General features: G+C 46.7%; 1 protein-coding gene across 1 annotated transcript in view; it reads right to left on the minus strand.

Annotated features, from left to right (window-relative positions):
* POR (cytochrome p450 oxidoreductase) overlaps positions 1-23,694 on the minus strand; it is a 62,499-nt gene extending 38,805 nt beyond the window's left edge. The window contains exon 1 of the mRNA XM_025923396.2: positions 23,541-23,694. The gene's annotated coding sequence lies outside the window, so the exon portion shown is untranslated. The remainder of the gene's footprint in view (positions 1-23,540) is intronic.
* Positions 23,695-26,813: the final 3,119 nt, after the last annotated feature.

A 26,813-nucleotide genomic window follows, 5' to 3' on the forward strand; every position in this document is an offset into this window, starting at 1 on the left:
CAAGAGAAGTCAAATATGTAAGAGCACCAACCGCTTATGGATGAACTTCAAGAAACAGACAGAAGTAATCTACAGGGACAGGCATCAGACTCGTGGTTACCTCTGGGGCCCGAGTCACGAGCGGGAGACACCAGGGACGCTCCTGGCACACTGGGCGATGTGCACTATCTTGCTCTGGGGTGGCAGCAGCAGGGAGTCTGTCCGCGTAAAACTCCCGCGAGTGGCGCACTCACGGTCTGTGCCCTTGACCGTGTGTGAGTCACACCGCAGCGCGAGTGTATGTCCACAATACAAAGGCACGTGTGCTCGGTCTCAGTGATAGAAAAGCATGTACATGTACACATAAAGTGACATGTCAGAGGATCGCCCCAAAAACAGTGCCTCAGGGATGAGGTTTTAATTTTTTTCTCACTTCCTTTTTAACGTATTATTTGTTTGCATTTTAAATAATGAGTGTGCGTTACTTACTGGGCCAGAAGAATATTTGAAAGCTGTTTTCTCATGGGAAAAAAAAAAAAAACAAAAACGCCCAGGCCTCTGGGTCTAGGGAGCCCTTTCGCAAGCTACACCTCTCGCTAGGACTGACAGCATGCTCACTGCAGCTTCGAAGAACCCCAAGCTGGACGCTCAGGTGTCCAAGCCACACAATGGGGACTCTAAGCAGGGAGAACTATAGGCCTCTCACTGGAAGACGGCCAAAACCTACCGAACATGAAAAGTTATATTCCTCTTGTGAAACCACTAATGAAATAGAAAAATTATGTATTTCTTCAGAAAAATGATCCAGAGGGATTTCCTCTAGGGAATGTCTACACTATGACCAGAGAGATAAGTGTCTAAAGAGCTCTTTGCTTTGTCTTTTTTTTGGGGGGGAGAGAGAGAGTGTGCACACCTGTGCAAATGGTGGGGGAGGGACAGGAGAGAGAATCCTAAGCAGGCTCTGTGCTCCACATAGAGCCAGATATGGGGCTCGATCCCATGACCCTGGGATCATGACCTGAGCCGAAACCAAGAGGCGGATGCTCAAGAGACTAAGACACCCAGGTGTCCCTGTCTGTCCGCTTTAATGAGATGGCTGGCATTTGTGACATTCACATGTTACATCGGAAATTAAAAATAAATACATGGCAGCTGGGTTTCTTACTGCTGTAGAAGGGAGCTACAAATGCAGACAGAAACGGGATGCCAGCTGCATTGTTGCACTGGAATTGGAGGGTGTGTGTGTGTGCATGGAAACGTGTGTGTGGGGGTGTATTTCTTAGTTTTGTCTGCGGAGAGGGCCGAGTGAGGATACCCCAGGACCAAGGACCCATCTAGCCCCCCAGATCCTGGTTTCTAAACAGTGTTCCCCATCAGAAGGAACCAGGGCTCCCTGCAGAAATGGCCGACTCCAGAACTGGGACAGGAAAATAATGACTGGGCCTGGGTCACCTTGCAGTGCAGAAAAGTAACGAAGGGCTTAAAGAATGAGGGGGATGCGTCAAAAGGACGTAGGGTCCTGGAAAGGGTTCCCACTGGCCAAATCTGGGACAATTTGAACACCTAAATAAATACCAGAGCGACAGATTAGAACCCATTGGACAAAAGAACAGGACACAAGTCAATACTGATATAAATAACTTGCAAGTCAAAGTTTGATGAGAAGGAGGACAGCCTGGCTGATACCACCATAACCAAGTGATCCAAGGTAATGGCTCTAGGGGTGCCTGGATGGCTCAGTTGGTTAAGTGTCTGCCTTTGGCTCAGGTCATGATCTCACGGCTTGTGAGTTCAAGCCCTGCATTGGGCTCTGTGCTGACAGCTCAGAGCCTGAAGCCTGCTTCAGATTCTGTGTTTCCCTCTCTCTCTGCCCCTCCCTCACTCACTGTCTGTCTCTCTCTCAAAAACAAATAAACATTAAAAAATTAAAATAAAAAAAAGTAATGGCTCCAATACTGGGACAAAGTGACACTGCCCACCACCTTTCATGGTGCTCTAAAGGACACAATGCCATTTCTGTGATACTCTGCCGAAAATATATAATCTGAATCTTATCATTGTCAGATCCACCCTGAGGGACATACTACAAAGTATGGCCTTTTTGGAAAATGTCAAGGGCAAATATTATAAGGAAATAATGAACTGCTTTAGGGCATAGAAGAGTGGTTACAGTCAAATGCAATCTTGGGCCAGGAAAAGAAAAAGAAACTAGTTTCCTTTGCTATAAGAGAGGTGAATGGCAAAATATGAATAAACTCCACATTCAGAAAAACTATGGTTATGTAAAAAAAAAAAATCCTTGAAGTTTAGAAAATAAACACTGAATTACTTATAGATAAACGAGCACCCTATCTGTAACTTATTCTCAAGTACATCAGGGGAAAAAATGTTTAAAAAATATACATATATATGTGGGGAGAAAGAGAATGATAAAGCAAACATGGTAAAATTTAGCAAACATGGTTAATATTTGGGGGAAACTGAGTAAAAAGTAATCAAGAATTCACTATTTTTGCAACTTTCCTATAAATAAAACTATTTCAAAATAAAACAAGTTAAAAGTATATATGATTGGGGCGCCTGGGTGACTCAGTCGGTTAAGCATCTGACTTCAGCTCAGGTCATGATCTCACAGCTTGTGAGTTCGAGACCCGCATTGGGCTCTGTGCGGACAGTTCAGAGCCTGGAGCCTGCTTTGGATTCTGTGTCTCCCCCTCTCTCTGGCCCTCCCCCACGCTTGTGCGCGCTCTCTCTCTCTCTCTCTCTCAAAAATAAACATTAAAAAAATTTTTTAAATATATATGACCATTGAAAAAAATATGCTAAATTTAAACACATGAAGTTAAAGAATGCAACCCACACATGTACTAGTTGTTCTTGTTCAAACAGGCTTTTTTTTTTTTTTAAGATTTTATTCTTAAGTAATCTCTACCCCCCACAGAGGGCTCGAACATTCAACCCCCGAGATCCAGAGTCCCATGCTCCACTGACTGAGCCAGCCGGGCGCCCCTGGTTCACCAATTTATGTGTATATTATAAATTCGTTTTTATCATTATTGGTTTTATACCATATATAATTTGGTCCCACTTTTTTTTAATGTATTAAATTGTGAACATTATAAATTCTCAAATGTTATTCTAGCCTATGAACGTAAGAGTCACTTGCTGGATATTTTCACTATTACAAACAATGCCGTGATAATCATGATGAGTGATAGCTTTTCAGGATGAATCTGCACATGCCTCTGATTACTTCCTGTGAATGGAATTTCTGAATATGTCTTAGAAATATTTCTGAGTCAAAAGGAATAAATATTTTTATTTCTTTTAAGTAATCTCTACACCCAACGTGCGGCTCAAATTCACAACCCCGAGATCAAGAGTCACATACTCTACTGATTGAGCCAGCCAGGCGCCCCAAAAAGAATAAATATTTTTAAGGTAAGTCAGGAGACTTACCGACAAATTTTTTTCCAAAGAGTAATTTACAACATTTCTCTGCAGCTTTCCCTCTGCAGGACACCTGCTGACCTGGAGAGAAGGGAACGACTTTACAAAGCACCGTGCTCACAGAAGCCCGGGAGGATATCAAGTGAAAACCAAACCCGAAATCCAAGAATCAGTAAGCACTCCAGGGAGGCCATGACACGTGTGCCCCAGAAGAGCAAAAAGAGAGAGGAGACCGGGAACATGGATGTGCAGACCAGACGGGCCTTCTCAATGATGGAAATCATTCCCAGGAAATAAGACCCCTCTGGTATAAAGTGGGAAAGGTGTGTGTGGGGAGGTGCTGGCCCAGGGTCATGACCACACACCAACCCAAGGATCACAGCTTGGGGACACACAAGTTCCACCGCTTAGCCCTCCACTTGCTGTGAGGCACTCATTACCTGCTGCCCCTCTGTCCCCTGAGCCCTTCCCGGTGGGAGACTGTCAAGGCAGGGCAGTGGGTGACATGGAAAGGAAGAAGCCGGGTCCTGGGGAAGCACATTTCAACAATCATTTACACTACTTATGCCTGGAAACAGGTATGTTTAAACTCCTTACGTCATGACAACATCACACACACATGAATCTCAAAACCTCTCTGAGCCTCAGTTTCTTCCTTTATAAAATGGGGCTGTTACTACCTACCTCACAGGGGCTGTTGGTGGAATCATACAAGACCAAGGTGTGTGCAAGGCAAATAGTGAAGAAAAGAACCTCTGCTGTTTGCTTCTGTGCCTCAAACTATGAGAATACTTGTAGATAAATGGTGGAATACGTCATCTCTACCCCCTGGAAGCCAGTCTGGGTGACTTCTAGAAGCTCCTGTATTTCCTTAAGAGTTTAGAGAAACAGGATCTGGAGAAACCCAAAAAGCTCTGGAGAAAGACAACCTTTCTTTACTGAAGGGAAAGTAAGGTTTGGGTTCTGAGGTCTAGAACTCCCAGAATCCGTCCAATTCTGGCTTTCATCTACCAGGACTTGCCCAGAGATCTGCCTCCAGCTGAATTGGACCTGGAGGGACCAGCTCCCTTCCCTCAACCATTGCCACCCACCCCCACCCCACAGCCCACAGGAGCAGGGTGACTTCGCACGCATCGTCTTTCAACAGTCCTTGATCAACTCACCTTGACTTCCAACAGGAAAGCCTTAGATATGTCTAAGCCTAGTCACTTGATACAGTACAAATCCTTCTAGCTAAAGGGGCGGGGGGCAGGGAGTGAACAACAGCTACTGTGAGGGGGACAGAAGACAACACCTGGCAAAGGACAGGCACAGAAGAGAGCCCAGAAGGTCTAAAGTCCCTCTAAAAGGGACTGTAGCAGCCCCTCCGGCCTCATAGGTTAGGATTCTGAAATCCTGCCAAGCCTGTGTCTACCATCAGTAGACGAGGCTAGTCTTTTGCAAACCTCAGTCTCTGTGAATTCCCACTAGCCAGAATAGAAAAGTGATGGCACCTTTAGCCCACTTCACGTGTTTTCTGGCATGAAAGGTAGCCTCTACTTGTTCAGACCATTTCAGCAGGAACACAGAAGAAAACAAAAACCTACCTACCTTTTACATATTCCTCCACAGCGATAGTACTATATTAAATTTTCAAATGCCCCCATTCCAGTAGCCCCTAAGGAAAGGGAGTAACTACTTACTTCTATGTCATCTATTGACCCTGGAATTCCCCTAGATTTTAGGCACAGCAAAGGAAATCAAATACTTTCCAAAAGTAGTATTTGAGGAGCACCTGGGTGGCTTAGTCGGTTAAGCGTCCGACTTCGGCTCAGGTCACGATCTCACAGGTCGTGAGTTTGAGCCCCGCATCCGGCTCTGTGCTGACAGCTTAGAGCCTGGAGCCTGCTTCAGATTCTGTGTCTCCCTCTCTCTGCTCCTCCCCTGCTCATGCTCTGTCTCTCTCTCCTTCAAAAATAAATAAAAACACTAAAAAATTTTTTTTCAAAAGTAGTATTTGAGCTTCAACTAAAATATGACGGGGGCAAACAGCCCCAATTTTTTTCTTTGATTTCTCTCTAGTCCACTGGATTATAAAATAGTATTAGTAGCAAAGCAGACAGAGGGTCATAGTGAAAAGGGTCGAGTTCAAAAAATCACATTTGGGTATTGGCTTTACCATAGTCTTAGCAAATCACTTCTCCTCGTCGAGGTTTAGCCAATGAGATGGACTATCAATCCTTGTCTGGCTTTGGTACAAATGATGCATGTGAAAGCATTCTGTGAAGTGTCACAGAAACACTGAGGGCGACGGTCAAAGGTAAGGCTGCCTTGAGGTGAAACACTACACTCATACTAGACAGTGGCTCTTTCACATCCGTCAAGTGCTCAACACCATGCCAGCTGGACAAGGGAAGACAAACTAAGTCAGGGAATGTTCTCTGCCCTTCTGCTGAAAAGAGACAAGTGGCAGTGACTTCCTTGCCAAAATGAATGGCACAGGAGGCCAGTGCCAGTTCACAGTTGGGTGAGGCTGGTGTGAGCCGAAGTGGCTAGGGAGGGCTTCCTGACGAAGGAGGCACAAAATGAGAAAGGTCGGGGGAGGAGTATCCAGAAGGGTCTGAAGGGCAAGTGGGGGGAGCGGGGGTGTCGCAGCTTTAGAAAAAAATAAAAGCCAGTTCAAAATTGCTTCTGCCACCAAATAGTTCCAGGACGCTGGACAAATCTCAACTCCCTTGGCCACTTTTTCTAAAATGGAGAGTCATCACCGTGGAGAACTCTACCAGGGCTATGGGCGAGTCACAGGGGGGAAACTGCACAGGGCACATGGCAGACGCTCAAAGAACGTTGGGTTACTGGCCCTCCTATTCCTATTCTTTGGGGCAAAACAGAGTGAAAATCAGCAGTGTCATCAAGCACCCACATCTTGGTTTCTAAAGACCATTCTCCAATAAAAAGAACCAGGGCTCCTTAAAGAAAGAGCTGGTTCTGGGGCGCCTGGGTGGCTCAGTCAGTTAAACGTCCAACTTCAGCTCAGGTCATGGTATCACTGTTCATGAGTTTGAGCCCTGCGTCAGGCTCTGTGCTGGCAGCTCAGAGCCTGGAGCCTGCTTCGGATTCTGTGTCTCCCTCTCTCTTTGTCCTTTCCCCACTCATACTGTCTCTTTCTGCCTCTCAAAAAATGAATAAATGTTAAAAAAAAAATTTTTTTTTTTTTTTTTTTTTTTTAAAGAAAAAGCTGGTTCCAGGGCTGGAGCATGGAAAACAAAAAAACAAGCATGGAACATCAGCATAGTGCCAGAAATTAAGGAAAAGCTCAAGAAAACATGAGGCTATCGAAAGAACCAGAAGACCTCCCAAAGGAGGTCCCAAACGGCTAAAGCTAGAACAATTTAAGCACCCAAATAAATAATATTATTGGATCAGGGAGGTGTAATTCATCTCTAAGGTTATTTTTTTTTATTGTGGCAAAATACATGTAAAATTTGCCATCTTAAATTTGCAGTACAGTGGAATTAAGTACATGCAAAATACTGTGCAACCATCACCTTTATCTAGTTATGGAAGGTTTTCATCACCCCAAAGGAAACACTGTGTCCAGGAAGCAATCAATCCCCATTGCCCAGCCCCTGGCAACCTCTCCTCTACATTCCGTCTCTGTCAATTTGCTTATTATGAACATCTCGAACATCTCGCATAAAGGGAACCACACATTCAGCAGTCCTTTGTGACTGGCTTCTTTCACTTGGCTGAATGTGTTCAAGGTTCATTCATGTTGTAGCAGGTGTCAGCCACTCATTCCTGTTTATGGCCGCATAATATTCCATCATATGGACCTACTACACTTTACTTATACATTCACTAGGTGATAGAATCTGAGCTGTTTTCGCTTTTTGGCTATCGTAAATAATGCTGCTATATTCATGTCCAAGTACAGTTTGAGTGCCTGTTCTCAATTCTCAGGGTATATAAGTACAAGCGGAATTGCTGGGTCATGTGGTAATGCTATGCTTCACGCCCTGAGGAACGGCCAGACTGTTTTCCACAACGAACGCACCACTTTACGTTCCCATCAGCAGCATACGAGGGGTCCGATTTCTCCATGTTCCCACCAACATCAGTGATTTGCTGGTTCTGTTTTTGTTGTTAACAGCCATGCTGGTGGAGTGTGAAGTGGTAGCTCCTGGCGCTTTAGATCTGCATTTCCCTAACGACGAATGATGTTGAGAATCTTTTCATGTGCTTGTGGTCATCTGTGTATCTTCTTGGGAAGAATATTCAGGTCCTTCGCTCATTTTTCAATTGGGTTGTTTTCACGTTGTTGTTGAGTTATGAGTGTTCTTTACATATGCTAGATACTTGACCTTTATCAGATACAGAATCTGCAAATACTTCTCCCCATTATGTGAGTTGTCTTTTCACTTTCTTGATAGCATTGACGCGCCAAAGTTTTTACTTTTTATGAAGTCCATGTCTTAGCTCAAGCCGCTGTAACAAATATCCTAGAGGAGGCAGTTAAACAAGAAACCTTTATTTTTCACAGTTCCGGAGACTGGGAAGTCCAGATCAAGGCATCAGCAGATCCAGTGTCTGGTGAGAGCCTGCTGTCTGGTTGGTTGACAGCTGCTTTCTTGCAGCCTCATAAGGCAAAGAGGAAACAAGCCCTCCTGTCACTTCTTATAAGGGCACTAATCCCATTCACTAGGGTTCCACCCTCATGAACTAATTCCCTCCCCAAAGCCCCACCTAATTCCATCACATTAGGGATGACGATTTCAACATATGCCGATTAGGGGCACAGAAACACTCAATTCATAACAGCCCAATTTATGTGTTTTTTCTTTTGTTGCTTATGATTCTGACATCCTAAGAAACTACTGCCAAGTCCAAGGTTGTTAAGATTTACCTCTATGGGGCGCCTGGGTGGCTCAGTCGGTTAAGCATTGGACTTCGGCTCAGGTCATGATCTCACGGTTCATGGGTTCGAGCCCCATATCAGGCTCTGCGCTGGCAGCTCAGAGCCTGGGGCCTGCTTCGAGTTCTGTGTCTCCCTCTCTCTCTCTGCCCCTCCCCCACTCATGTTCCGTCTCTCTCTCTCTCTCTCTCTCCCAAAAATAAACAAACATTAAAAATTAAAAAAAAAAAAAAAAAGATTTACCTCTATGTTTTTTCCTGGGCGTTTTACAGTTTTATCTTGGACATGTGTGTAGGTCTTTGATCCACCATGAGTTGGTTTTTGTATATGGTGTAAAGTAAGGTAAGGGGTCCAGCTTTATTCCTTCTGCATGTGAATATCCAGTTGTCCCAGCACCATTTGTTGGAAAGACTTTCCCCCTATTGAATGGCCTTGGTACCCTTGTCAAAAATCAACTGACCACATACACATGAATTAAGTTCTAGATTTCAATTCTATTCCATTGACCTATAGGTCTGTCCTTCTAATGGCACCACACTGCCTTAATGACTATAGCTTTGTGGTGAATTTTAAAATCAGGAGGTAGGAATCCTCCCACTTTGTTCTTCATTTTCAAGACGGTTTGGCTATTTGAAGTTCTCTGCAATGCCACAGGAATTTTAGGATCAGCTTTTCCATTTCTGCGTAAAAAGCCACTGGGATTTTGATAGACCGCACTGAACCTGTGTGCTGTTTTGGGGGTGATGCTATGTTAACAATATGAAGACTTCCAGTCCATGAACACAAAATGTCTTCCCACTGTCTTCATTTTCTTCCAGCAACATTCTGTAGTTTCCAGTGGAAAACCCTTCCACCTCCTTGTTTAAATTCATCTCTAAGTAGTTTATTCTTTTTGATGCTGTTGTAAATGGAGTTGTTTCCTCAATTTCTTCTTTGGATTGTTAACAGCTAGAGGAGTACTGGGTTTTTAACAGTAGAATAAATAAATATCCATGAGTCTATCCTGATATAAATAATCGAATAGTCAAATAAACAAAATAAATAAACGGACACAGCTCCTCCTCACAGAATTCCAACTAATAAATGTAGGAGGGAAGAGGGAAACAGAAAATCAGCATCAGATCCACAGTAAGTACTACTGCAGATAAGACCTACCACTGGATGTGCTAAAATTAGTGGGCAAAAGTCCCTGGAGAAGCAGGATTTGCACAGTCTCAAAGTTACCACTCCCCAGATACTCATTAACTACAAAGGGTAAAGCAGAAACTTTACGGAGGAGAAACCCTGCAGACACGAACCCAACCAGGAGATCACGGCACATGTCACTGGTAATGAACCCCCTTCAACAGTGTACTCAGAAGGGCACACACCACCTTTGTGGAATTCTTGCCTCCCTCCCTCCAAACGTGAGAAACCACTGGTCAAACCTAAAGTGGGGTGTGTTCTAGAAGATAATGGACTGGTACTCTCTCGAAATAGTGAGGTTAGGACAGGTGAAGGGACTGTCCCAGATGGGAAGGGGTGAAGGAGACATGACAACTAAGTGCCAGGCAGGATGTCAGACAGGATCCTAGAACAGAGGGAGGACTTTGGTGGAAAAACTGATCGATTCTAAATAAGGGATGTTGTGTAGTCCGGGGCTGGCAAATCACAGTTAAGCACTGGCCCCGCTGGCTGACTCCTTTTGAAAATCAGGTTTCATGGCACAAGAACAGACACTCAGATCAATGGAACAGAATAGAGAACCCAGAAATGGACCCACAAACATATGGCCAACTAATCTTTGACAAAGCAGGAAAGAATATCCAATGGAAGAAAGACAGTGTCTTCAGCAAGTGGTGCTGGGAAAACCAGACAGCGACATGCAGAAGAATGAACCTGGACCACTTTCTTACACCATACACAAAAATAAACTCAAAATGGATGAAAGACCTCAATGTAAGACAGGAAGCCATCAAAATCCTTAAGGAGAAAGCAGGCAAAACCCTCTTTGATCTTGGCCACAGCAACTTCTTACTCAACACGTCTCCGGAGGCAAGGGAAACAAAAGCAAAAATGAACTACTGAGACCTTATCAAAATAAACATCTTCTGCATAGCGAAGGAAACAATCAGCAAAACTAAAAGGCAACCGACAGAATGGGAGAAGATATTTGCAAATAACATATCAGATAAAGGGTTAGTATCCAAAATCTATAAAGAACTTCTCAAACTCAACACCCAAAAAACACATAATTCAGTGAAGAAATGGGCAAAAGACATGAGTAGACACTTCTCCAAAGAAGACATCCAGATGCCCAACCGACACATGAAAAAATGCTCCACATCACTCATCATCAGGGAAATACAAATCAAAACCACAACGAGATACCACCTCACACTTGTCGGAATGGCTAACATGAACAACTCAGGCAACAACAGATGTTGGCGAGGATGCGGAGAAAGAGGGTCTCTTTTGCATTGTTGGTGGGAATGCAAGCTGGTGCAGCCGCGCTGGAAAACAGCATGGAGGTTCCTCAAAAAACTAAAAATAGAACTACCCTATGACCTAACAATTGCAATACTAGGCATTTATCCACAGGATACAGGTGTGCTGTTTTGGGACACAGGCACCACCATGTTTATAGCAGCACTATCAACAATAGCCAAAGTATGGAAAGAGTCCAAATGTCCATCGATGGATTAATGGATAAAGAAGATGTGGTCTATATATACAATGGAGTATTACTCGGCAATCAAAAAGAATGAAATCTTGCCATCTGCAACTACATGGATGGAACTGGAGGGTATTATGCTAAGTGAAATTAGTCAGAAAGACAAAAATCATAGGACTTCACTCATATGAGGACTTTAAGAGGCAAAACAGATGAACATAAGGGAAGGGAAACAAAAATAATATAAAAACAGGGAGGGGGACAAAACAGAAGAGACTCATAAATATGGAGAACAAACTGAGGGTTACCGGAGGGGTTGTGGGAGGGGGGATGGGCTAAATGGGGAAGGGACACTAAGGAATCTACTCCTGAAATCACTGTTGCACTGTATGCTAATTTGGATGTAAATTAAAAAAAAAAAAAAAAAAGACATAAAAATAAATTAATTTAAAAAAAAAAAGAAAGAAAATCAAGTGTCATTCGAACACAGTCATGCTCATTCATACACAGATGACCTACTACAGCTTGCTAAAACACCAGAGTCGGGGAGTTGTGATGGAGACCTTACAACCCACAAAGCCTAAAGTATTTCCTTTCTGGCCCCAAACTTTCAGGAAAAGTTTGCCAGCCTTCCGTTAATAGTTAATGATACTGTACCAATGTTAATTTCTTATTTTCGGTAACTGTATTATAATTTCGTAAGATGTTAGCGTCAGGGGAAGGTGGGTGAGAAATAAAAAGGAATCTTGTTTTGTACTGTTTTTGTAACTTTTCGATAAGTCCAAAATTGGTGGGAAATAATAAGTGTAAAAGAAATAATCCAGTGGCATCCTTATTCAAAGGTCTTCCCATCAGCTTCCCAACATCTTACACACTGTTTGCTGCCTCTTTTTGCTTCACTGTTCTCCCTACTAAGAATGTTCTTCCCTCTCTGTCTGCAGCTATCAAAGCTGTGTCTTCAAGGATGAACTCAAGCGCCACTTCCTCCATAAAATGCCCTCCTTCCTACCCATGCTCAGTGACGCCATGAAGCCGCACCTTGTAAGAGAGTTCCTTACTTCCACATCTACGTCTCCTACCTGGTCATGAACAACTTAGGGTCAAGAATTATGGCTTATTCATCTCTGTAGTCCTCCAGCCAAGTGCTGAATCAATGTCTGATGACCTGGATTCCTCATGAACCCCAAGAGACAAGGGTTGGTGCCCTTGGGTCTCAAAAAACAAATCGTCAGAATTGCAGGAGAGAGAAAGGCCCGTGGAGTCCTACTGAGTGCCAAGTGCAGGGCCCGCGCACTAAGCAGGAGGCAGGCAATGGGAACTCGCACTGACTCAACACCTACCATGTGCCAAACACAAGGTCGGGCACTTCATAAGAGCTCTTCCTTTAAATTCTTATGATAAACCTGTTTCACCCATTTTACAGACACAGATTCAAAGACCCAAGGGCCGAGCAAATTACTGGCGGTCCCACAGCCAGCAATCCAGAGGGACAGTGAAGGGCCTGAGACCTTCTCTGTCACTGCTTGTTACAACCCTCACTTTGCTACCCACAGACAAGAACAGATGAGAACCACGTTCTCCTAGAGACTAGGAAAACAAAGTCCTTTGGGGCCGTGCTGTCACTTGGGGTACCAGGTTGCACGAGAGGCTCCTGAGGCTGACGGTTTCATGCTCCCTCTGACAGATGCTTCCAGGAGAGCTGCCGCATACTTGGCCACAGCAAGCTGCGGGGACACACCTGGGTTATGAATGCCGCTGCTTCACTGCATCTGCAGCGGCTTCCTGCTAGAGAAGATGTGCACCACATCACACAGCGCACCTGGACGAGGGCAATGAGGACATTTCTCCAGGCCACCCTACTAGGAAAAGGTGTCCCCCCCTGACACCGACATACCCCCAGGCGGCTTAACGCCTAACGTTATGCAATGTCTAGTGGAAGCAAGCTAGGTGACCACTAGGTTCTTGGTCTCCATAAGGGGCCTCAGTAGTTCAAGCAGCTTTTTCCTTGTGACTCCACGACCTCGCCATATAAATTCCATGTTGCTGTGGTGGGGAGAAGACTGTGCGAGGGGTCAGCCCCAGCTCTTAAATGCTTCCGGCTGGAAGTGACACACATCACCAGCTCTCAAGGGGGCTAAGAAACGTGGGGAAGCACAGAAATACACAGCGAGCAGTGAATGTGTGTGCCGCAGGTGTATGGAACCTGCTAGAGGGCACGGGCGGCCAGTGGCAGAGCCAGAGGGAGTCCAGCTGCTCAAGGACTCATGGCCTCTTAATTTTAAAATGGAGCTCTCAGGGCGCCTGGGTGGCTCGGCTGGTTAAGCATCCGACTCTTGATTTCAGCTCAGGTCATGATCTTGCAGTTCGTGGGTTCGAGCCCTGCGCTGGGCTCTGCACTTACATCACAGAGCCTGCTTGGGCTTCTGTCTCTCCCTCTCTCTCTCTCTCAAAATAAATAAATATACTTTAAAAAATGGAGATCTAATTCACATATCATAAAATGCATCGTTTCAACGTATGCAACTCAGTGGTTTTCAGAATATTCACCCACTGTGCGGTCACCACTGCTGCTTAATTCACAAGCATTTCCATCACCCCCAAAAGAAGTCTTCTACCCATCAGTAGTCACTCCCCGTTCCCGATTTGTCTTCCCCCCCTTTCTCTGGACATCAGGGAACTCTGGACAAACTTAAAGAGCCTCTAGCAGTCACACACACCATCCTTAATCCTGGGTCCCCCCACTGCCATCATTTTGTTTTCCTCGTCTATTTATTTTTTTTCCTAAACAAACACTGATTGCAAAAATTAACATGTATTAAGCACCTGTAAGATGACATTCTATTATTTCATTTCATCCTTACAATAACCCTCTGAGGCACAGGAGCAGTAGTTACCACACAGGCTAAAGTACCTCGTCCAAAGGCAGGGAAAGGATAAGTGGTAGGACCAGGATTCAAACCCAGACCAGCTGGCATCACAGCCACCCTCTCCATTTATTTGCCTTTCAAAACCTTCTCAGAGCAGGGCAGAGTTATTGATGCTTCCATCAATGCTTCACTGAATGAGAGTTCATTGTGCAGTTAACATCCTGGCTGTACTGACAGGTGAAAGCATCGCTCAAAACTCAACCATCCCTGGAGACACACAGAGGCTGGTGTCTGGCTGGAGCTACCTCGCATCTCTGTACCCCCAGTGCTCAGGAGGCCTGGCATAACGTGAGGCTCAGAATACGCTGCTACACGACTGAAGCAACAAAATCTCCTGGGCCAGGCTCGCCACTCCACACCCGATGGCCCGGCCTGCTGGCCCTTCAGCCAGGAGCACTGGAACGGAATCGGGACTGCTTTCTGACAAATCTCAGCTCTGCCCATGGCCACTCAGGGGGCACGAAGCCAAGCCAGGCCTTTCAACTTCCACAGCAGCGTGGCAGGACACTGCACGTGGGAGGTGCCAAGACCCTCAGGGCCTCCACTTTGGCCTGCCTGCCTCCTGCTTCTGGCAAAGGGACTCTCCACACTCACTGTCCTGGATTCTACTGCTCTCCCCATGACGCCGAGCCTTCTCTTGCTCCCACCCCCCAAAGATCTGCCCTTGCAGGAGTATAACAGAGACTGAAGTTCTCTGCCTTTACCCAAGCGGGTCCCAGGAAGGGCTCCCTGTGGGCCATGCTCCTCTGTTCTATGGAACGCTCCCTCTGCCCAGGCCTGAGCCGCCTTCATCCCGTCGGTTGTGTCCACACGTGGGCGCAGTCCCAGCACCTCTAACAGGGCCTGGTACTCACAAGTGCTCTACCAACACCTGCTGGATACAGAACCCGCTCCGCTGCCTTATTCAGTGAGCCTCAGATGAAGGCCCAGGGAAAGGGCTTCTTGTATTAAACTGGCCCACTTCCTTTTTTCAGTAATGCTTGCTGTTCGTTCCCATCCTTCTCTGGCTTGCCTTCTAGGAAGTGCTGAGCTGAGTGTTTTTGTGCTTAACCCAATAGCTTCCCTTGACCACCTTTTGGTGCAATTACCTGCCTCCCAGTGTACTTCTCTCAATGACTAGACTCTCGGCTTTTAGTTGTCTCCATGGTTTGGGGTTTGGCTGAGGAGAGGATTGGCCTTGGAACTCAACTAACTTAAAACCCAGCTGAGACATGAAAGAACATGGGCCTTGTAGGCAGACAGACCGTGGTTCAGATACGCCACCCACACACGGTGGGACCCTAGGCACTCTTGTCACTCAGCCTCAGTCCCCTCACTGACCATCCTCACGGTGTTAGGATGATTACATGAGATATAAAATACCCAGCACAGGACCTGACATGCAACAGACACTCAAAGGTTACACCATACTTGATCTTAGCCAAAAGGCCGAGAAGCAATCAAAGGTTACACTAGAACCCTCTTTTCACTTCAGAATTTTTAAAATAAACACATTTATTCATGTTTTTGACATGCAGATCAAATCCAGAAATATCTAGGAAGACCTAGAATATTACAGGGAAGGTACCCAAGTTCCTTCTCTTTTTCAATTATAAAATGATTAATTATTAAAAAAAAATTTTTTTTAATGTTTATTTCTGAGACAGAGCATGAGTGGGGTAGGGGCAGAGAGAGAGGGAGACACAGAATCCGAAGCAGGCTCCAGGCTCTGAGCTGTCAGCACAAAGCCCAACGCAGGGCCCGAACTCCCAAACCGCAAGATCACGACCTGAGCTGAAGTCGGTCACTCAACCGACTGAGCCACCCAGGCGCCCCTAAAATGATTAATCGTTGAATTACTGAATAAGCGACTAATTGCAGGAGGAACTTGAAACATTTAAATCTTCATACCTAGATGGGAAACTAAAATCCTCCAAAAGGTTCATATTGCATCTTAGAATAATCTCAAAAAATACAGATCAGACCCAACATTGGCATCTGGGCTCAATCAAAATGTAGGAGGAAGCTTAGCAGGAAAATAGGGAGAAAGGGGCCATAATCATTCATTCACCCATTCATTCCTCTTCAGTTGGTATTCAGCAAGAGTGCCTGCCTTACATGGCACTGTACCACGCACTGGCTGACTCTCATGCCAATGATGGGGAGGTTCCCTGTTCTTACTGAATTCACGTTCTAGTCCAACCACACTGCCATTAGGGACAGAGAGAGAAGTAGGCTCTCCTTTTATTACAAGCCACTTCCATATCCTTTACAGGGGTAAAAGGAAAAAAAAAGAGGAAAAAGGAAAAAACACCAAACAATTATATCAGTGAGAGCGACTATGAGTTTTTGAGCAAAGGGGGGGTGATAAAAGGGGGGCTTGGAGGGAGTGCCTGGGTGGCTCAGTCAGTTAAGCATCCGACTCTTGATTTTGGCTCCCGTCGTGATCTCACAGTTCTCGAGATCGAGCCCTGTGTCGGGCTCTGTAGTGACAGTGCGGAGCCTGCTTGGGGGGCTCTCCCTTTCTCTCTGCCCAGCTTGCACACATGCACTTTCTCTCTCTCAAAATAAACAAACAAATAAATAAACAAACAATTAAAAAAAAAAAAAAAAAGCAGGGCTTGGAGATCAACCAGCATGGATAGATCTTGAGAAGTGCTAGGGAGGAGTGGGAAGGAATTATGGATTCAGGGGGGCCAATTAGGGGCGACTGCAGCAGGAAATGAAGGAGTTTGCGATAAGACCACAGCAGGGGAGAGAGAGTCAAAGACTAAAAACAGACAGGACTGCATGGTGGTGGAAACTGAGAATGAAGAGGAAGGCAGAGGTCAACCTGTCTTTTGCCTTTAGAGCTTCAGGGACCAGGAACTGGGTGAGGTCACTAACAGGGAGAGAGACCTTGCTGGTGGGGTTTCAGGCAGGTGGAGCGAGCTTTTCCATCTCTGTTGCCATGCTACACGCACGACCTTTTAGAGTTTGCAAATCACATTACATAAAGGACGGCGCTCAACCTATCCACATGACACTGTGTGGTTTCTTAAACAATCACAAAGGTTCTGAAACCCTTAACTGAAACCAACGATGCTCTTCACAAGACTACAAATCCCAGCCAGGAAACCTGCTGATGTTTGGAATGAGTCCCAACCCAAACCCCACCCACAGAAGCAGCTGAGCCCAATTGGCTAACACATTCCATCCCTGTTTGCAGTGTTGAAAACCGACCCCAAGTGACCTACAGATACAGTCAACGCCTCTGGATTCAGAGGTGAGCATAAGTTCATGTGTTCCAACACCACCCTCAAACCTTTGTACAGACCCAGCCTACCCAATGCAGTGAGGTGGTATGCCAGTGAGGATCAAAGTATCACAAGGTCACAGTGCTGTTACGTGAGCACCAAAGGAACAGATCATACAGAAGGGAGGCAGGGGGTGGGAGGGCACCGGAAAAGGCACTGAAGATTAAATGAGGGGAGATTAAAAAAAAAAAAGACTAAACATAGTTCATAAATTTCACCTAGAAGCAAATTATGTAAATCCCACATCAGAAGGCACCTCAGAGCCTGGAGCCTGCTTTGGATTCTGTGTCTCCCTCTCTCTCTGACCCTCCCCTGATCATTCTCTCTCTCCCTCTCCCTCTCCCCCTCTCTCTCTCTCTCTCTCTCTCTCAAAAACACATAAAGATGAAAGAATCCAATTCCCTGAGAAACAGTCCATGGCTGATAATACCACCATTTGGCCCATCATTATATTCTAGTTTAGCCTTGAAACGGATTAGTTTCGGGGCGCCTGGGTGGCTCAGTCGGTTAAGCGGCCGACTTCGGCTCAGGTCATGATCTCGCGGTCCGTGAGTTCGAGCCCCGCGTCGGGCTCTGTGCTGACAGCTCAGAGCCTGGAGCCTGTTTCAGATTCTGTGTCTCCCTCTTGACCCTCCCCCGTTCATGCTCTGTCTCTCTCTGTCTCAAAAATAAATAAACGTTAAAAAAAAAATAAAAAATAAAAAAAAAAGAAACTGATTAGTTTCTGGGAGGTGCGTGTCCAGTCCTCTGAGCCATGTGCAGGTGCTGTGCAAAGATCAGAATCCCTCCCCCTCCAGCACCCCAATCAAAGGAGATTTCCCCCCTCCACAGTCACCTTTTTACAAGTGAAAGAAAGCCCCCACATCAGCAGTTTTCTCCACAAGACACCCACAAGGACCAGGTCCCCGAGATGCTTTGTTCACAATATACTCCAGTGTCAACCGAGTGGCCACACCAACCAGCATCAGGCATAACAGGCTGATGAATTTGGTGCCAGTGGACCCGACCCACAGGAGCCACCAGCCTTCTAAGAGCCACAGTCTGCCTCATGGGACTCCTCCACCACCTTCACACACACACACACACACACACCCTGACAGGTACACAACTAATGTGAACACCTCACCCGGGGAGGGGGTTGGGAAAGGAATAACGCTTTCAGGATGTAAAAGACTAAAACAGTAGGGTACAGATTTAAGCGGAGTAAGATTCCCAAATGAGCAATTCACCCAGAAGGGAGGATATTGGCAGTGAGAGGGTCTGAAAACCCACTACAAGAATACGCTGCTCTGTCCTAGTCACATCATCCACCTAGTTCAAAGCCTTCCCATCACTTAGCATGGATCACAAGACCCCTTCAGATAAGCCCCAGATTGCTTCCAAGCCTCAGGCAACCTCTACCCTACACCCCCTGGGGGAAGTGTGCCTTCATGGGTTCAGTGAAATCCCACCTACCCTCCAAGACCCAAATTAAATGTCACCTCTTCTGTGGAGCCTTGCATGACCCCTATATAAAAGCAGCTCACCCTGAGTGTTCCCCAGCACATGCTGGGCTCAGCACCAAGGATAAGCATCTCACACGATCTATCTCCAGAACGAACTCAACACATTCTGCCGTAATTGCTCGCTTTATGTTTGCTCTCCTCCCTGACAGAATTCTCAAGCGCCTGCACCAGGCTCTAAACAGACTCTTAGAACCTGAGGGCCAAATACGTGTTTTTTAAGCATCATTCCACAGGGATGGAAACACTGCCAAGAATGGGGAGAATTAACCGCTGGAAAATAAACACCTTTTGAACTGTTCCAGGAGGCAGGTGGGGTGTGGATTCTTTCTCCCACTTCATGGCTGAACCAAATAAGGCTTGGAGCAAGGCAACACCTGTATAAGCTGGTATGCTACCTCTGACCCAGGAGCTTCTCCCACCTGCCAGGGGAGTCTAAATCTCTATCGAATGCCAGACAACAGAACTACACAGAAAAAGAAGCTTTGTTCTGTAGCCTATATGATGATGATGATGATGATGATGATGATAATGGACAGGCATTGTCTCTCTATATATAAGATACTCATTTCGTTTATGTTTCTTACACTATAACATACAGTGAGACGTATTAAAACATACTGAGGGGCACCTGGCTGGCTCAGTAGAAAGGACATGTAACTCTTGATCTCAACGGGTGTAAGTTTCAGCCACATCAGGGGTAGAATTTACTTAAAAAAAAAATATATATATATATATATATATATTTTTTTTTTTTTAATTAAAAAAGAAAAGACAGACATACTTACTGGTGTTTTGGTATTGGAAGTGGGGAGGAACAATCATATTATTGAACAACTACATGGATTATGTGATTTCCCTTCCACCCAAAAAAAAAAAAAAAAAAAAAAATCCTGTACAGTCAGAAAATGAGATAACACAGCACAAAAGGAGAGCGAAGGTTCTGGAGGCAGAGGGGCCCTGGTGAGGCCTCCGCTTCACCCTCAGCCTTGAGCAAATGACTGCATCTCTGAGATGGCCTCCCCCGCTGTGAGGTGGTCATGAAAACACTAGCCTTTTGGGGTCATCGGAAGAACTTAAAAATACACACACATGCACACAATATTGGGTGTGTGCATGCACACACGTGTGCATACATAATACAAACTTAACACAGAGTCTGGCACAAATTCTCCTGAAATAAAAACACTCTTTGCCATTAGCATTGCATTGTCATGACTGACCTGAAAATTCTGAATTTAAAAATGCTGAGTCTCTGGAGCAAAATAAGGTACTGTTTTTGGAGGGGAGTTTAATACCAATTGACATTTAAAGTCACACCATTTCTATAAACACACACACACACACACTCCTTTGTATTATTTTTCTCGATAAAGAAAATGTCGCAGTGGAAGGCTATGAAGGACATTCACAGTCTGTATTGCATATTTCTGTAATAGTCTTTTTTAAATAAAAAAAGCACTTCCTTTTTTGGTAAGCAGAAAAAATACATTTTTTATAAAAAGTCATTTCTCCATTTCACTTTTTTTGATTTTCATTTTTAAGTGAATCTGCTATGTAATAAAAAGTTAAATCCCAAATTAGGTATCATTTGATAAACCATTATGTTGTTTGCCCCCCATAAGAGGTCAGACTCATGGGGGGTTTGTCTGTTTTGTCATAACCAAACTTTCGATACCTAAGTAGTGCCTGGTATATGGTATTCAGTATCTGTTAAATAATACATTTAAAAGCTCATAAACATTGTTCCAGCTCTTCTAATTCTAAGAATTCATACTACAAAAATATTTGCCCAATGGCACAAAGATAAAGAACAAAGGCTGCCGCAGAATTCACAATAGCAAAAAGCTGCAAAAAATACATTTTTTCCCAATAATTCTGGTTACTGGAATATTCTGTCATTTTAAAAAAGACTGAGGTAGATCTTTACAAAGTGATAGAGACATCATGGTAAGGAATAAAAGGCAAGCCTCAAAACAGTATGACTGTTTAACAGTATGACTCTGTATTTAAAATTTAAAATAATAAGGGGTTCCTGAGTGGCTCAGTCGGTTAAGTGTGTGACTTGGGCTCAGGTCATGATCTCACAGCTTGTGAGTTCGAGCCCCGTGTCAGGCTCTGTGCTGACAGCTCAGAGCCTGGAGCCTGCTTCAGATTCTGTGTCCCTCCCTCTCTCTGCCCCTCCCCCACTTGTGTTCTCTCTTTCTCTCTCTCTCTCAAAAATAAACAATCATTTAAAAAAATTTTTAAATAGTAAAAATAAATAGTAAAAGATTTCTGTCGTTTTAAGTAAAACAAAGTTAGATAATAAGTGTCTTTATATGTGAAGGAAAATATCTGGGAACACGTATTATACCACCAGTGGTGATTTCTTTGTCTCAGTGTAAGGCTATGAGGGATGTTCACTGGATACACTGTGTATTTCTATAATTTTAATAATGAGCACTTAATAGTTTTGTAAACAGAAAAAAATACATTTTTATAAAAACAGCCATTTCTCCATCTCATTTTTCTGATTTTAATTTTTTTTTTAAGTTTATTTATTTATTTTGAGAGAAAGAGAGTGCAAGCATGAGCAGGGAAGGGGCAGAGGGGGAGGGGGTGGGAAAGAGAGAATCCTAAGCAGTCTCTGCGCTTGGGCTCAAACCCACAAACCGCAAGATTATGACCTGAGCCAAAATCCAGTCAGATGCATAACCAACTGAGCCACCCAGGAAACCCTCTGATTTTAATTTTCAGATGAATCCGACATAGAAGTTAAATCCCAAAGCATTAAATTGAGGGCCCACAGGCCCGATGTGGTTTGCCAAAAGGCACACGGTGCTAGTGCCATAGCTGGAAGGCACGTTCCGTGACCCCCAGCCCTGTGCTTTGCTCCTTCCTAAGGCACAAGGAAGCAGAGATGTTGCAGGGGCAGCTGGGATCTCTGGAACCACGGAAGGTCATACAGCTACAGAAGCTTCCATCAGGGGGAAAATTTTTTGTTTAAAAGCTAAACTCTTCTTAACCTGAAACGCTCCATAGGTTTAGCAAATAAATGTTCTAGATTTGCCAAGCAGTCCCGATTCCAAATACTCTCCCGAGCACAGGTGGACTTCTGTAACTCAGATCCTGACTTTCAAGGGGTTAAGGAAGAACCAACTCAGAGACACTGGCAGGTCCCAAAATGGTAGGTTTGTCAGGCAACCAACCAAACCCATGGCCTTTCACAAACTCCTACCACCCAGAAGTATTCACCTGCCTTACTCACGTCGGCTTCAGTCAATGCTCTTCCCAGGTGCTGAGGCACATCCTTGGGGTTCTCTCTGTCTCAAACCTACTTGCTGTTTTCCCCCAAGTGCTAGCCACAAAGAATCTGGGACAGTTAAGACCCCTCTGCAGTTTTCAACACCCCAACACAACTGAAGGCTAATATTCCATTCTCTGAAACGCAGCCCTGTTTTTTGGACACTCAAGACAATGATGAAGCTATCTGCCCGATGAAACAGTTTCTCATCTCAGCTGGTACACAAATCAGGAGAAACGCAAGGACTGTCCATTCTCTCAAAAAAGAAAAGAAGACCTCCGCAGAGGGCCACCGAGAAAAGAACGCTTTCCCTTCTGGGTTCACTGCTCTACCAACTAGGACTCACAACCACCCAAAGGGGAGCCATCGGCATAGGCAGAACTTGCGAGGAGTTGGAACCAATGTCTCCTCCCCAAACGAGAGGGCCCGAGGAGTAACAGCGCAGTAAGGACACTGGATCCCAGAGGATTAGTTAACTGATCTGCTCACACGGAAGGTCACCGTTCTCAGTGGCACCCTCCAAGCCTTTTTTGATGCTCAGAACCTCAACACCTGTGTGGGTGGCAGACGGGGCTGTATCAGTAGCTGCACTCCCGAGGAGGCAACAAAGGCTCCAAGAAGTTAAGGGTCCTGCCAAGGTGCCAAGATTCAAATCCAGAACTGCCCACTCCAGCCCCATCTCCCTGGATGCTAGAGCTCTAGAATCCCAGCCCAGCCAAATTCAGAGGAAAGGCTGTGTTTTGTGGGTCTGAGAGAAGGGGCAGCCACCTTCACTGAAAGGGACCCAAACTCTTCCGTACTGGTCATCAGCTTACACAATGGGCTTGAGAAATGTAAGCAAAATGTCGAGGTCAAGTTCCCTGCAGCCCCCTCATCTCCCAGGAGACCTTGACCTCTTACCCAATTCCTCCCACGAGCTAAGGGGGTCACGACTAACTAGCAGACCCCGGCAACGATGTGTCGCAGCGGCCGCCAAGGCACCTGCCCTGGAGGGGGCATTGCCCCCCAGGAATGCCCTTGCCCGCACCCCGGGCGATTCTCAGTAAAGGAAGGGCTGGCAGGCTCCCCTGAGCCCTCGACTGAGTCCACCTGATGCTGTAGGGTCGGATTCGGGTTCCAGTCGCATTCACAGAGCATCTCCTACGTGAGTTACCGCAATAACTTGGCCTTCTCCTGAGGCCCATTGTACAGATGGGGAAACTGAGCCTCAGAGGGGAAAAGCGGCTTGGCCGAGGGTGGCGGAGCGGAGATTGCAGCTCAAGCCCTCTGACACCGAGGCTCGGCCCTCGGCGGAAGGGCCCGTCGGGCGCCCTCGGCCGTGAAAACCACGACCCTCAAGCCTCCGCGAGAGGTCAGCGCGAGGGGAAAGGCCGCCCCTGGAAGAGCCAGGGTGGGAGCCGCGCTTTCCGTGAGAGCGCCAGTTGAGACACGCAGCGACCCGGCCCGAGAGCCCGCCCCAGCGCCGAGGGCTCGGGCAGCTGAAGCGGCCGAAAGCGGTCGGGCCCAGAGCGCCGACACCCAGAGCCCCGGCGCCCTGACCTCTCAACCCCACACCCACGAAAGCACGCACTCACCGCGGGCGGCCCGGCAACACTGTGGCCACCTGAGCAGGACGCAGGCCCGCACCACTGAGGCGCTACCACAGCCCGCGCCGGCCGCGGGGGTGGAGGCGTGGCCTTCGGGACTCCGCCCCGCCCCACCGAGCCGCGCGCGCGCTGTCAGAGCCGGTCTCCTCCGCCCACGCCCCCCCCCCCCCCGCAAATCCGAGATGTTGGTACGGTCCGGCCCGGCCGCGCCCCCTTAGCGGTCCCGCCCCGCCGCCGGGCCAGAGAGCCTGGCGCTGGGCTCTCCTGGCGGCGGGCGTCTTAGTGCTCGTTACGCTGCCGGTACCCGGGCGGGCTGCCCCGCTTCGTGGGTCACCGCGGGGCCGTGGCTGTGCGCCGAGATTGTCTGGCTTGTTGCTGCCGGCTGCCGCTTGCGTGTGTTCGCGCTTCCTCTCCTCCGCGGCCCAGTTCCCTAACCCAGTTCGCGGAGGGCCGGGACGGGAATGCGGGCCCGCTTGGGGTAGGGGACGGGAAGTGATCAGGCTGGGGGCGAGCACTGGACCGCGGAGGCGGAGAGGGGGCAGGGCAGAGGGCGCCTTTGGCTGGAAAGGTCCGGCTGCTTTGGTCGTGGTTAAGAACCCCACCTCTGGGGGCGCCTGGGTGGCTCTGTCGGTTAAGCGTCCTACTCCTGATTTCGGCTCAGGTCATAATTTCACGGTTTTGTGAGTTTGAGCCCCGCATCAAGCTCTGTGCGCTGACCTCTGGGAGCCTGTTACTGATTTTGGAGGACTAGGCGATATAACTTGTGTTTCTAAAAGATTTAACTCAGTGCAGTAGTAAGTGGTCTAGAAATGGAAGTCGTTGCCAGTAGTAGTAGTCGTCATAGCGGTAGTAGTAGAGGCTGTGTTGCAAATTCCTTTTGGAACGGTGGGCAACTCACTTCTTTCAGAGCCCATTCTCCATCTTTAAAGACGGGACCAGCCAACCAGCAGCAATACTTTGAGACAGATTATTCCTGCGGCCCCAGTTCTAGGCTTCTGGAGCCAGTCTGTCAAGAACCAGTCTGATCCATCCCATTGAACCAGTCCCTCCAACAGATGTGATAAATGTAATAGCCCTCAGGGTGAGGTGCACCCTGTCCAACCGAGCAAGGAAAGGTGTAACTCTTTCACTTGGCCCTCAAGAGAGGGGTGGGGAAATTCCTCTTCCAGATCTCTGCTACTCCCTCCCACCTTCCCAATATCTTGTTGAACATCTTCCCTGGGTGTCCCTGGGAGGCTTCAGCCTTTGACTCTGAATCTTTGTACCCTGCTTCCGTGAAGCCACAAATTACGACACTAATCGCTCGTCCTCCCCAGAACACACTCTCGCTGGCCCGCTGGAAAAAAAAAGTAGGTTGGGTACACACTTCACACTCCACACCAATATACATTCCTGATGGATAAAAAATTTAAAGGATGTAAAAAAGGAGAAAAAGGCAAAGTCCTACAAGGAAACATTGGAGAATTTCCTGTTAATCTCCAAAAGGGAGTTCTGAATTATGACAAACTCCAAAAGACATAAATGAAAGGTTGGGAAATCTGCCTACATAAAAATAAAAACTTGTGTGCCAAAGACCTGCAGACGGGAGGCACCTGGGTGGCTCCGTTGGTTAAGCATCCAATTTTGGTTCAGGTTATGATCTCTGAATTCATGAGTTCAAGCCCCCTATCGGGCTCTCTGCTCCTGATACTTTGTCCCCACCCCCCTCTCCCTCGGCCACTCGCCTGCTTTCGTACTCTGTCTCTCAAAAATAAACATAAAAAGAAAAAAAAGACCTACAGGCAAAGTCAAAAGACAAATGGAAAATATTTGCTATTAAGAATCAAAGGACTAGTTTCCCTCATAAAGAGCTGCACTAATTAATGAGAAAAAACAAATTAATATAAGTGGACAAAAGATATCAATCATCAGTTCACAGAAAAAAAGAAATACAAATGGCCTTTCACCATAGGAAGAGTTTTTCAACCCCACACGTAAAAGAAATGCAAATCGGGGGCGCCTGGGTGGCTCAGTCGGTTAAGCGTCCGACTTCAGCTCAGGTCACGATCTCGCGGTCCGTGAGTTCCAGCCCCGCGTCGGGCTCTGGGCTGATGGCTCAGAGCCTGGAGCCTGCTTCCGATTCTGTGTCTCCCTCTCTCTCTGCCCCTCCCCCGTTCATGCTCTGTCTCTCTCTGTCCCAAAAATAAAATAAACGTTAAAAAATAAATAAATAAATAAATAAATAAATAAATAAATAAATAAAAATAAATGCTAAGTGTCACACCAGCTCTCTGACGTGGTGTCTGAAATGCCACCAGGGCCCTCCAAGTCTGTCAAATTAAGCATCGCCCTGGCCCTCTTCCCTCGGGAGGTTTCCGTAAGCATGCAGGGGAAACGATTTTGCAGATTTTCCGATGCCACAGGCAGATTTCCTGATACCTGCAGGGCCAGGGATGAGGCAGTCACCCAAGCACAGATGCACAGAACCTCCTTCAGGAGGTCAAGGGCCAAATTCTGCTTTGACTGCTAACCAGATGCGTGGTTAGTCTCTTTATTTCCCTTCCTGGATAAGAAATCAGTTTCCTTATCCGCAAAATGGGGGGTGGGGGCGGGGGCAGGTATCCTGTGCCTGCCTTTGCCACTTCTCACAGGCATCCTGAGGCTTGTGATCATGAGCAAAAGGATGGTTGTGTGACAGCGGGGTAGAAGGCCAGTACACAGGTGAGCCTCACTGTCAAAGAGGAGAGGAGGGTAGAGCCCGAAGACGCACCTCCCTGACCTCTAAGCCCACGGCCAAACCTCATGCCTAGGACCCTGGACTTCCTGAAGCTCTTCGATGAGCCCTTGGTCTTGTCCCCACTCTTACAGGGGAGGAAACTGAGGCAGGGAACTAGAGCAGCAGCCCCTTCTGGCTGGGGCACCCCAAAGTCAGTTTTTTCTCCACAGATGGGATGCTTCTCTGCCCAAATCCCTTTTCCAAAGGGCTCAAGACATCACAGTTCCTTTCTGATGTCAGGGACACCTGGCTTGGCCTGCGCAGAGCCTCCCAGTTCAGGCCTCTGGTCGTGAGCCAGGTCCTTATGAAACAGAGCAGAGGGGCGGACTGCTGGGCTTAATGAGCCAGGTGTATGTGGCCGAGCTGGCTGCAGGGTGTGCTGGCCAGCTGGGGACAGCTGTGGCTCTCCTGTGTGTACACAGTGCTGTGGGGGCTGGATAAATTGTTCCCAGGGAACAGCAGAGAGGAGAGGGCAGAAGCGGCTGGGGCACTAGAATAAGAAGGCC

This window comes from Puma concolor, chromosome E3, assembly GCF_028749965.1.
Source record: "Puma concolor isolate L17-30 chromosome E3, mPumCon1.1.hap2, whole genome shotgun sequence".
Lineage (NCBI taxonomy): Eukaryota > Metazoa > Chordata > Mammalia > Carnivora > Felidae > Puma > Puma concolor.